This window comes from Pteropus medius, unplaced genomic scaffold (genome assembly GCF_902729225.1).
Source record: "Pteropus medius unplaced genomic scaffold, Ma_sr-lr_union100, whole genome shotgun sequence".
NCBI lineage: Eukaryota > Metazoa > Chordata > Mammalia > Chiroptera > Pteropodidae > Pteropus > Pteropus medius.
Window position 1 is genome coordinate 8557290 of NW_024349803.1, and position 13140 is coordinate 8570429.

The following is a 13140-nucleotide window of genomic DNA, read 5'->3' on the forward strand; positions in this document are numbered from 1 at the left end:
GAACAAAGCATTTAGTTTTTAATATCAAATATGGAATAAGCTTTTTGCAGATGCCCATTATAAGTTTGAGAGCATTCCTTATTTTGTTGACTATTTTGATCATGAAAGGGTGATAGATTTTTTTCAAATGCTTTTTCTGCATCTATTGAGATGATCATATAGTCTTTGTCTTGTATTCTTTTAATATGATGTATTACATCAATGGATTTTTAGATGTTTAACAAATCTTGCATACCTTAAACAAATGCTATTCTGTCATGGTGTATAATGTTTTATATCTACTGTTGAATTCAGTTTGCTAATAATTTGTTGAAGATTTTTTGTTTATCTTCATGAGGAATATGTCTTTTCTCTTTATGTTTTTGTCTGGCTTTGATATTAGGGTAATATTAGCCTCATATAGTGAGTTGGGAATTGTTTCTGCCTTCTCTGTTTTTTTAAATGGTTTGCGAATTCTTTAAATATTGGATTGAATTCACCAATGAAGTCGCCTGGGTTTAGGCTTCTTGGTGAGATTTTTGATTACTAATTCTATTTCTTTACTTTTTACCAGTCTACTCAGATTTTCTAATTCTTTTTAAGTCACTTTTCATAATATGTTTCTTTCTAGGAATTTTTAAATTTCATCTGTATTGTCTAATTTGCTGATATTAAGTCATTTATAATATTCCTGTATAATCCTTTTAATTTCTGCAAGGTTAGTAGTATTTTGAGCTCTTTTATTCATAATCTTGGTAATTTGTATTTTCTCTCTTATTTTCTTGATCAATCAAGCTAAGGATTTGTTGATACAGAATAATAGTCCCCCAAATATTTCCATATCCTAATCCCTGGCACCTGTGAATACATTATATTACTGGCAAAGAGATATTAAGGTTACGAATGAAATTAAAGATGTTAATCGGCTGACTTTAAGATGGGAAAATTATCCTGGATTATCCTAGTAACCCCAATGTAATCACAAGGGTCCTTAAAAGTGGGAGAGAGAGGCAGAAAAAGAGCCAGAGAGATGGCAGTGTGAGAAGAACCTGGCCTGATGTTGCTGGCTTTGAAGATGCAGGCAAGGGGCTATAAGCCAAGGAAAGTAGACAGATTGTTCAGTTGGAAAAGGTTAGCAAATAAATTCTTCCAAGAGCCTTCAGAAAAGGAATGCACCTTGCCAATGATTTGATATTGGCTCTGTGAGATCCATGTCAGAATTCTGATCTCTAGAACTATAAGATAACACAATCGTGTTTTTTAAGCCATTAGGTTTGTGAAAACTTTTCACAATGACAATAGGAAACTAATATAGATTATCTCAATTTCTTTAATCTCTTCAAAACACCAACTTTTAGTTTCATGTATTTTCTAATTTTTATACCATTAAATTCCACTCTATTCTATTATTGACTCCCTTATTTTCACTTTGGGTTCAGTTTGCTCTACCTTTTCTAATTTCTTAGTGAGGAAGATTACGTTATTTATTTGAAATCTTTAGGAAGGAAATAAAGAAAGACAGAAGGGAGCAAGAGAAGAAAGAAAGGATTCCAAAAGCAAGAATATAGGCAAAAATACGGTTTTAAAAATTTCACTGACTTGTTCTGCCTTTTTTATATTTTCATTTTCTGTTTCATAATTTTAAGTTTGTGTTTTTTAAAATTCATTTAATTTTCAAATAGCTAGTAAAAGCACATGCTTCAAAAATTTAATCAAAATATTAATTTATAGTCTCCCTTTCAGTCCTTTAATCCATTTATCCAATTCTACTCCATTCTTTCACATGTAATTTATTTATTTATTTATTTATTTATTTATTTATTTATTTATTTATTGTGTATAATGCCAAGTCTTTTTATGCAATTGAAAGCATGAAGATGTATTCTTATATATCTTCAAAATATCAGTTAAAATATAATATACAAATTGCTCTGCTCTTACTTTTTTTCACTGAATAATAGATCCTGGGAAGCTTTCCATATGATTTTATTTTCTCACACTTTCGTATAGCTGCATTGTATCTCATTGTAGATATAGCATAACTTATTTGATCAGTCCATTACTGATGAATCATACACAGGAAGTCTCTGCTCACAATCTGTATGATGCTAGGCAAAAGCCCTCTGCACTCAATGTTCTTCTAAACCATTGTTCAGTTAGTTGGATGAGAGTGTGTCATTCCTGCCAGTCTTTTTCCCAATCAGTTTAGCCCAGCGCCAAATGAGATTATCAATTAGAATGTGATAAGAATGGGGAGATTAGGAGACTTCAGAGAATGCATTTTCTCCAATCACGAAGAGCTTCCTCCTTGGTAGCTTAGCCAAATTTGAGATTGCCCAGTTCTTGCTCATACTCATGGATATGTTTTCCGATTCCCAATTGTAAAAGAATAAGGTTCTTATACAGGAAGAAGATATGCTAAGATTTTTACCTTTACAAAATAATATACATTATTTTACCTTTACAAAAAAATACACATTCCTTCCCCAAGGTTGTAAGTTAAAGGTTAAATTAGGAATCTTACAGCAAAGATATTTCGGGGAGCCTGACACCATATTTTTTCTCTAAGAACTTATTCCAACCTACAGTTGTTATTGCAGGGGCAGATCAGGGGCCACATGTCCTTGGCCACCCATTCCTTTGTCTGATCCAAAAATGGATGACCACACCAAAGGAAGACCAAGCTCTTACTGGCCAGGGGAAAAAAAAATATTTCTCAATCAGTAAGTTATTCCCGAAGATACAAAGAACGTAAGAGCAGAGTGGGCACTTGAACTGAAAAGTGATATACAACATGACTGGGGAAGGCACATGTCCAGGAGCAACATTTCTGAGCCTAAACCGAAGAACAAATTTCTGTCCTTGATAGCAACCTAACCCCAGCTCTCCCATCTGGATCAACTTCAAAGCTCTTCTCTATCAGCTGGACCACAAATGACCCCACTGCTCAAAACAAAGGGCACTTGTACTGGCAGCAACATCACAAGCTATCATGAAACATGGGTATTTGTTCTGAGCATCAAGATCCCAGCATAGTGAGGGTTTCTTAGATGCAGCCTCTATTCCCCACCCACTCCCCAACAAAACACCCTCTGACCAAACCCGTCCTCCTTTGCCCTTCAACTGTCTTTCCTTTTGCATTCCTTTAATTGCACTTGTTTTTGAAGCCCATAGAATTTATTATTCAGAAAACAACCTTCTCTGCAATATCAACCTTAATTAACTGTGTTCTTTTTCTACCGCCTCCCACCCTCCGCTTCATGCATTTGAATTAAGGCACTCCAGAGCCCCTAGCCAGCACCCCTCCCCCACTGCAGACCCATCAGTGTCTACCAGCCAACCATGACCAGATAAGGGAAAATAGAATTCCTTATCTCTAGCTGCCAATGTGAAAGGGTCAAGGTTACCAAGGAGAGACCTTCCAAAATGAAGGAAAGAAAGAAAGAAGCCAAGCCTCCCTGGTTTCCATGGAAACAGAAGGTTGAATCATGGAGCATCCCCGAGAGCCTGGCCTGCTTAGCTCTGCTGACATCTTTCCACTTCATTAGCCTCCTTATCAAGTGACTCTGCATAGGTCTAAGTGTATTTTGGTGTCAGGGTGCACTGTAGATGATTCAAAAACAGAATGACCTTTTCTGCAGATCCCCAGTGCCTTCTGGGACCTAGGACGTCTGCCCCCCTCCTCCTTTCGTCACTCCTCACACTTTCTAATCAAAGCTCCAGCACTGCAAGGCTGGGAGGTGCCACTACCTGCAGCCCAAGAAGCCAGGACCTCAGCTGTCAGGAACGCACAGCACCCGAGCCAGGAGAAAGATTAATGACTCTACCCACAGAAAATGGATAAAACAGGCCCCAAAAAGACAATAAATGCACCACAGACTGTGAGGAAGGCTCTGACAGTAATAAATACTGACTGACATCGCATTGTGTTCCCTTTCTAGACGACTCTGAGCTGCCAGTGGAAACACAGATTCATTTAATAAGTGCTTTAGTGAGACAAAGGGGCCTTTGGGGGTTAGGATTGCTCTCCACCACATGCGTGTGCACACTAATGTTTGTGTGTGTGAAAAGGAAGGTTCAAGCTCAGTATCCGTCCCTTTGGAAATCTGAGAACGGACAGTAATTTCCCGATCTTGTCTCCACACTTCAGCAAATTTGTCACTAGAAGGTTCTCTCAGCCATGAAAATTCTCCCACAACCAAGAGCTCAGGGCTGAAAGGAAATCAGTTAGGGGACTTAAAACACCTTTAATAAGTTTGACCTCTCGTTCAGGAACCTTACAGGTCTATGTCCAGGGGAGGAACTCTGTTCCTCTTTTACACAGGCTGCAGTGACCTTTACAGGAAGTGTGCTTGGCCAAGGAGAGGCAGGGGAAGCTGGAGCTGTGGAAATAAGACTGGCAAGGAGTTTTTGGGAGGGCTGGAAGCTGCCTTGGTTTTATTTTGTTTTCTTCTTTCCAAATTAACTTACAAATGCTGTGCCATGGAGGCTAGGGAATCTGGGTCCTATGTCCCACTGCCAATGCCAACTTTGTGTGATTTTGAAGGGGTCATTTGCTCTCTCTAGGCCTCACATTGCCCAGCAGAGGAATGAAAGAACTGGACTGCATAATGGCTAAGATCCCTTCTAGCTTTGTCACAGTGGGCCAGTCCTAAGTTGCCCTGTCGTTCATACTCACAGCCTCCTAAATCTTTTCCCAAATACCATCCACTCCACACTACCTCCACCCCCATGGCCCTGGCTCTGAACTTAGGCAGAGCCTCATTATTTCCTGCCATACTGGTACCATGGCCCCCCACTCGGTCTGTAGTCTTACTCTCCTCCCATTCATTCTCCAGAGCAGCGGTTCTCAAAGTGTGGTCCCAGGCCAATAACATCAGTCTCACCTGGGAACTTGTTAGAAATGCAAATTATCAGGCCCCACCCCAAATTAGAAATTCCACAGTGGGACCCAAATATCAAATTCCCCAAGACGGAGATAGTAAAGTCTTCTTTGGCTGGACCACTCTGGGCCTCTCCAAGTCCTTGTCTGGTCACTCCCTATCTTTACTCTCTAGCAACTCCAAACCTGTTATTTACAAATACACTGTGATGTGTCACACCTCTTACTCTACGTAAGTTATTCCTTCTAGATGGGATGGTTCTTATGGCCAATCCTCAGTTTACGGCGCTAAGTTCTTCACAACCTTTAATTTAGTGTAAACGACATCCCTGCAAAAAGACTTCCCTGACTTCCTCATCTTCAAAACTAAGATCAGTATCCCTACCTTGTACTCCCATCATTCCTTGTGTATATCTCCACTACTTAGCACATGTCATTGTATGTAGTAGGCAGGATTCTATGATGTCTCCTAAGGTTTCCTTCCCACCACCTCCATGTACACATCTTGCATAATCTCTGGGATAGTGAATATGATGGATTTTACTCCCATACGCTATATTGTATATGCTATATGGTCGACCTTAAAATAGGTAGATTAACCAGGTAGTCCTAACCTAGTCACAATAGCCCCTTAAAAGCAGAGTTTTCTTCCTGGTCAGAAAAGAAGAAGTCAGAGAGAATTAAAGCATGAGAGAGATTCAACCCAAGGACATTCTCCATTGCTGAGAAGAAAGAGACCTGGGGGCAGGGGCCTAGGAGCACCTCTAAGAGCTGAGAGCTGTCTCCAGCTGACAGCCAACATGGGAATGGGGACTCGAGTCCTATTACCTCGAGGAACTGAATCTGCCAAGAATAAGGATGAGCTTGGAAGTGGATTTTTCCACAGAGCCCTCCAGGGAAGAACTCATTGAAGCCCACATCTTGATTTCAGCCTTGTGATACGTTGAGCAGATACACCAGTCTGGACTTTTGATCTATAAAACAGTGACCTAATTTTAAACCACTAAATTTGGGGTAATGTTTTACACAGCAACAACAACAAAAAAAAAACTAACCTACCTTGTATGGTAATTGTCTACTTCCTAGCAAATCCCCCACTGAGTGAGCTCCTTGAAGTAGAAACTGCCTTATTAGTTCATTTCTGCATCACTAGCACCTGTCTGGGGCATGCTCAAAGGAGGTGCTTAAATGCTGGCTGCCTGGATGGATGGATGGATGGATGGATGGATGGATGGATGGATGGATAGATGGGTGGATAAATGGATAGACGGATAAACCTTAGAACACCTGAATCCATTGTCTAGTAGTTGCTTTAGAATTAGGAAAAAAAAATAGACTGTTGAAAAGGGATAGAATATCTAAATAAACAATGAAATTGGAATGGGAAATGAAAAGGGGTGGAGGTTGTCTCTTCCTTGATTTTTTTCAGCATGGAGTTCTCTTCATCTATTAGGAGTTTGTCCTCCATTTATCTCTTGCAGTTCAACACCTCATAGCACAAGGAGCTAAGAATATGTGCCCAGATATGGGTGTATCTAATGCCCCTTCTCTTTGAGGTAATGCTGCTTTCTGTTTAATACTAATGAGGCACAGAGCCCAGCCTCCCACCTCAGAAGCTCGAAGTGGGTTGATTCTGTCTGTCCCTATTTTCTGCAAGTTCAGATAGTTGGACTGTCCCATCCAGAAGCTGGAGAAGGTAATATAATGACCCTGTGACAGTGAGGTTCATCCCTGGCAGCCACAGGCTGGGGTATCTAATTCCTGGTATCTAATGGCATGTCAACTGGTATCCTAGGGCAGCAAAGACTGCACCCTGCCCCAATTGCCCTGTTATAACAGGGTTCTTGCCCATATTTCACACTGGTTCTCTAGCCTCCTGTTGAATTGCTGAGCCTCCAATAGATTCCTTTTCTGCTTGAAATATCCAGAGTTGGTTTCTGTTGTTCACAACAAAGACTCCTGATTGATAGAAACTCTGATCATAGTGAACTGATAGCTGAGTGCTTTTCCTATTCCTAAAAGTCTCAGAGACTTATAAGCTCTCTCAGTTACCTGTTGTACCAGTCAAGTTCTTAGTTGTGAACAAAGGAACCCTCCCTAGTTGATATAAGTGAAAAAGGTATTTCTTAAAGGATACTGCTAGCTCTTAGCATTTCTGGGAAGCCCTGAAACCAGGAATAACAAACAAATCATGCCACCCTCCAGATTGTTCCCATGGAGTCCCTGCTTAAAACACCCCCCACCCTCGAACCCTGGCCCAGAAAACACAAGACCCAGCAACAACATTGCACACCATGTTTTTACCAGAAACTCTGCCAGAGCTGCCTCTGGATGCTGAATGCCTCTGACCCTTCCCTGGCCAGAATGGACTCCTCTGGATACATGCATCCTAGCATCACTGGCTTCCTAAAGAAGCCTACCACAAGTGAATCTGGTTGGAAGGAAATTAAGCCTCCACTCTGTTCAAGGGAAGCTGGGCAAGCTCATTTCTGACTTCTCTCTTGGGGAGGCCAACTCAGGTGAGAAATTCTCCAAACATAGGAAAGGTATCCAAGAGTGCTGGGTAACCAAGTGGCTTGACAGATAACCTATTGACTATAAATAGCTTGACTACATCTGTTACAATGTTGGAAAAACCTTGCATCTGAGAAATTCTTCCTAGCAGCTAACCAAACTCCTGCCTGCTACAAAGCTCTAATTTAACCAAAATTCTCTATATACTGTCTTCAGTGGAATTCTATAAGAGCTTTCTACCTCTTTCCAAATGTTTGAACACTGACATTAAGTCCCCCTTCAATTTCCCTTTATGCTGGTTAAGAAGTAATAATTATTTTCTCCTTCCCTCTTCCCTATGATTCTTTGGAGCTTTAGTTGCCTCTAAAGCCATGCTCTCAACTATTCAGACTTCAATTCCTCTCGAAGTTCCTTTCCTTGCACTACTCTCTACCAGATTACATAACTGTTTTTATTTTCTCTTTTCATGTTGTCCCTCCCAGTTAAGAAGCTTAAATACTGCTCCAGTGAACAGCATCCATGTCCCCCAGGCTCATCCAACTCTGCTAGGTTATGCTGCTCTGAGGCCAAACCACAAAAATTCAAAAGATAAAAACACGGCAGCTCTCCCAACTCCTTGTCGCTGCATAGCAATAGTGCATACCCAGCTCAAAGGTCTCTGGAATAACAGGAGCTCAAAGAAGATGCAAATGGGCATACTACTGCTATGGAACAGAACTCTTTCCAAAACACTTACGCTAGCTGTGTGACCTCAGGCAAGGTGCTTTACCTCTCTGACTTTCAGATGCCTCATCTGAAATGTTTAGATAATAATAATATTTCTCTCACAGAATTGTTGAGAGGGTTAAATGAGGTGAAGCATCTAAAGTACATACAGTAAATGCTCACTATACACACCTCGGAGGGATGAATAGGAGACCCAAAGTGATCATAGGTATAAAAACACTGTAAACTGGAAAAATCCCATATAATTTAAGAATGTTAGTAACCTCATAGTAACTAATAATATTTTCACAAACTAAGTTAAAAGGTGTGGGTCCAGCCTTGATAAAATGTACTTCCTGGGAGGGAAGCTAGTGGGTTTCAATAAATTGCCCTGAGAAGTAAGAGTGAGTATGAAGGTTAATTTTATGCCAACTTGACTGGCCAAAGGAGTCCATCTCCAGATAGCTGATAAAACATTACTTCTGGTTGTGTCTGTGAGTGTGTTTCTGGAAGAGATTAGCCTTTGATTCAATAGACTGAGCAAAGAAGATTTGCCCTTGCCAGTGTAGGTGGGCATTATACAAACCATTGGGGCCCAGCTAGAACAAAAAGGCAGAGAAAGGGTGAATGAATTCTCTCTCTTCTTGACCTGGGACATCTATCTTCTCCTGCCCTCAGACATCAGAGGTCCAGGTTCTTGGGCCTATGCACTCAGGCTGAATTATACTATGGGCTTTACTGGTTCTCCAGCTTGCAGATAACAAACTCTAGGACCTCTTGACCTTCATACCACATGAGCTAATTCCTATAATAAATGTGTGTGTGTGCATGCATGCGTGTGTGTGAGTGTGTGTGTGTGTGTGTGTGTGTGTGTGTGTGTGTGTGTGTGTACATCTCCTATTGGTTCTGTTTCTCCAGAGAACCTTGAGTAATAAAGTGAATATACATTCATTACAGACTTGTTCAGTATGATTGAGCTACCCTTGACATTTACAAAAGCAGAGACAGAGGGAACAAGATCTTGCCCACCATGTACAGTGGCAGAGATGGACCTTGAATCTATTGTTCCCAGATCAGTCACCATCATCTTAGCAGAACAAGGTTTCCACACTGGCCCTGACGGCCAAATAGAGTTCCCCAGCTCAACCCCAGCCAGGCTTGCAAGAGGCTCTCAACATCTGAAACACTCAGAAAAGCTAACCTTTCAGTAGCCAGAGTTGGTGGTTTCCTAAAACATGATTTGAAGAGTCAAGGAAATGTTCACACCAACAGTGCTTCTGCCATTCATCTGCCTAAGTCTGAAGTCTCCTGCCCCTGTATTAACCTCTTTAGGAAATTTTAACATGGAAACAGCAATTCATAGTTGAAATCTGGAACTGTCATTATCATCAACACCATGCTGAGAACTAGTCTCAAAGACTCTAAGTAATAGAAAAGTAGGAGTTTATGTGGGAGTAGGGACAGAACAGAGTTAAATATAGGTTGACAAAGGGCAGAAAAATCATGCAAATAATACTTTCGATATGATAAATAGGATTCTTCCTATTTATCAAAGGCCAGAATGGGGGCCACTAAGGAATATAAGAGGCTTTGTGAGGGAAAGGGTTAAAGAGAGCCATCCCATAACTGCCCCTTCTTTGAGGCTCAGCCTAGACTGCCCCTCATCAGAGGTCTTCCTGAAACTCCCCAGATTGAATGAGGCACCTGCTTTCAAGGGTTTAATAGCATTCTGAACCTTCTCATCATAGTACTTCCATCTCACTAGCTGTGAGCTCTTTGAGGGCAAAATTGGGTACTGTTGCAGCCTGGCAATGGCTACTGGCTGGTTTTACAGAGGGCATTTCAAGTAGAATCAACCTGCCTTAATACATTTAATACATTTGCAAGCCAGATTTGAAGTAAAACCCTTTAAATCAAGGCTACTTCCCCTGTGATCTGGGACCCAACTGGTTGTCATAATTCCTTTAAATTCAGAGACAACTCATGGAGTACATCAGCTGGGAGACAAGAAGACCAAAAGCTCTATATAATGTGTATTGGGGATGGGGAGATCTGGTAAGCCCCTGAAGATAAAGCAAGGTTTATGACCTTGTGTCCCTACTACAGAACTTCTACTTTATTTTTTTCAGTTACTGTTGACATTCAAAATTATTTTATATTAGTTTCAGGTGTGCCACATAGTAGTTAGATATAATTTACAAAGTGATTTCCCCGATAGTTTAGTACTCATCTGGCACCATAAATAGTTATTACAATATTATTAACTATATTCCCCATACTTCATATCCCCCTGACTAATTTGTAACTATCAATTTGTACTTTGCGATCCTTTCACCTTTTCACACAGGCCCCCAAACACTCTCCCATATGGCAACCATCAGTTTGTTCTCTGTACCTATGAGTCTGTTTCTGTTTTGGTTTTTTGTTTATTTTGTTCTTTGTATTCCACATATAAGTGAAATCATATGGTATTTGTTTTTCCGTGTCTGACTTATTTCACTTATCATAATACCCTCTAAGTCCATCCATGCTGTCTCAAATGGTAAGATTTCATTCCTTTTTATGGCTGAGTGATATTCCATTGTATATGTGGACCACATCTTCTTTATCCAACTGTCTATTAATGAGCATTTAGGTTTATTCCACATCTTGGTTATTATAAATAGTGCTCAAAACTGCCACTTTTAAGGACACCCAACCTGCTGCTCCGGTTCATCTCCCACTTGCTGCCTTTTACATGAATCACAAAAAAGAATCTTCCAGCTCCATTATGGAATCCCTGGCTTTCACTAGGACCTCATAGCAGGGCCCAAACAAAGGAAAACTGAAGCAGAAAGAAAACACATCACATTCAAACCTGGGCCTTTCTGCGAGCCCTACCTTCTGCAAAGTCAGTTCAGGAAGCTGCTGTCAATTTTCCATGAGAAAGAAAACTAAGGAAATAGAAAGCTTGCAGGGGAGTCAGGCCAGATGGAGGCTAATATCTCATCTCTATGTGTTCTCTTTTCCACGGTTCAAAAATCAATTAGTAATGAATTTCTCTGGAAACTTCTTAAACAATATTATTTCATTAAAGATCTGTGCGAGCACCATCAGATTTGCTTTCCAGGTGTGAATTAGAAAATTAGCCTCATCCTCTTAATAATTTCCTCCTTGGTAACATTACATCAGTCTACACAATGTCTAGTACTGACTGAGCTGGCACCAGTAGGAAGCACATTTTTCCCTTCCTGTAATAGAAATAAAAGCAGGCAAGGTAAAAAAAAAAAAAAAAATGCAGGCACTTCCTAGAATGGGAGCAGGAGTCAAAATAGCTAGGAGAATAGCCAGGAAGAAGAGCCTCATAAGACAGCTTCATGGCTACTGGGAATAACCTGCCAGCAAGTAGCAAAGAAAATGAGTAGAGGGCAATTAGGAAGACAGCAGTACTCAAGAGGTAGGCTTGGGGACAGTTCGTTGCCCCAGTAATATGCTGCCCAGGCGAAGCCAACTAGGGTGCCTTCTCATGTTTTGTAGCTCTGTAACCCAGACCTATCCATCTTAATGAGCAGCATGTGCCATAGGTAATAGGCTGGAGAGTCATGTGCTGCTCTGCAAGTGAGCAGGGCAGACAATGGCCGAGCACAATACCTGTCCTGACAGGGCAGCATGCAACTGTCTTATTCCCTGCTTCCCTCAAGAGGGAGAGATGAACCCTCATTAATTCAGACTAATTTGCTAGAAGGCCAACCTAATAGACAAGTAGTAAGATGCTCTTAAAGGATTCCATTTTATCACTTTCATTTATACATAGTAAAAGGAACTAAGTCTGCCTTTGATGAATAGATAAAAATGATTAGTAGTTAGCTCATTAAAGCACAATTTAAAATAAATTAACTAACACTTTATTGATTGAACAAAATTACATTAAAACTACACCGTCCCAGGCAGAGAAAACAACCAAGACACTAACCCTGTCCTCAAGGAGCATGCAGTCTGGGTAGGTCATTACACAGGTCACTAAATAAATGATTGCAACAGAGTTAAGTTTGTGTTATTAAAGGTCAGCTAAGATGGGGTGATAGGAGCACAGAGAAGGGGCAACTTTCCCAGAGAGAGCAAGCTGGGAAGCCAGAGCAGTTTTGGAAGTGTTCCTGGAAGTGGGTCTTGAAAACAGAAGTTAGCCAGAGTGTGGAGGTAAGAAGAGGCAGGAAGGGAGAAGGGAAAGGGATGGGGACCATATGATCATTCCAGTCACTGGTATAGTAGTGCGTGGTTTGCAAACCTCATAGTTCACCTATGTTTTCTCATTTTGACTTTAGAACAACCTATCATAGATGAAGACAGAGCCCAATTCAGCTGGTAAAGAAAGGAGTCAAGGAGTGGAATCAAGTCCCCTGCACTCTGTCAGGAATCTGATGAAAACCACAGAGCTTCTCATAAAATAAAATAAAAATAAATGCATATATGCTTGTGCGTGTGCTCACACACACAATTACATGCGATTAGATGACACTCAGAACCCCTCTAAAGCTGGGATCAGCCCAAGGATCCTAGCTAAAAGCTTCTTCTCTGAGCAGAGCTAGTCTGTGCTTACGCTGTAATCACCCTGCATTGTTTGCAGGTAAATGAAGACTTCAAGGCTGCTCTGATGAGTCTACTTTCAAGTGGGTAAATGGCCACTCTTCTTCAAAAGCCATTTACTCTGTTCTTAGTGAGCCTCAGGTCCGTGGATAAAGCCAAAGAAACAATCTCAGATTCAACAAGACTTGGACTAGGGGGTCACGTCTTACGCTGTCTCTGCCCAAAATGGATTCTGTCTGCTGGAGCCCTGGGAATCCAGAGTTACAGGCTCACGTTTTGCAGGGAGAGTCTGGGTAGGAGTGCTAGTGAGCAGTCAGGGTTGACAAGGCTTGAACTCAGGGAGAGAAGTAGACAGACATATGAGGAAAGAAGCCCTCTAGTTCCTTTTCCCTACCTCTGAGTCTTACAATATCACCCAGACTGACCTCCCAAGCTTTGAGACCCTGTGAAGAACAATTCTCTTAGCAGCAAAATAGAATTTTGAGTGTAACCTAAAA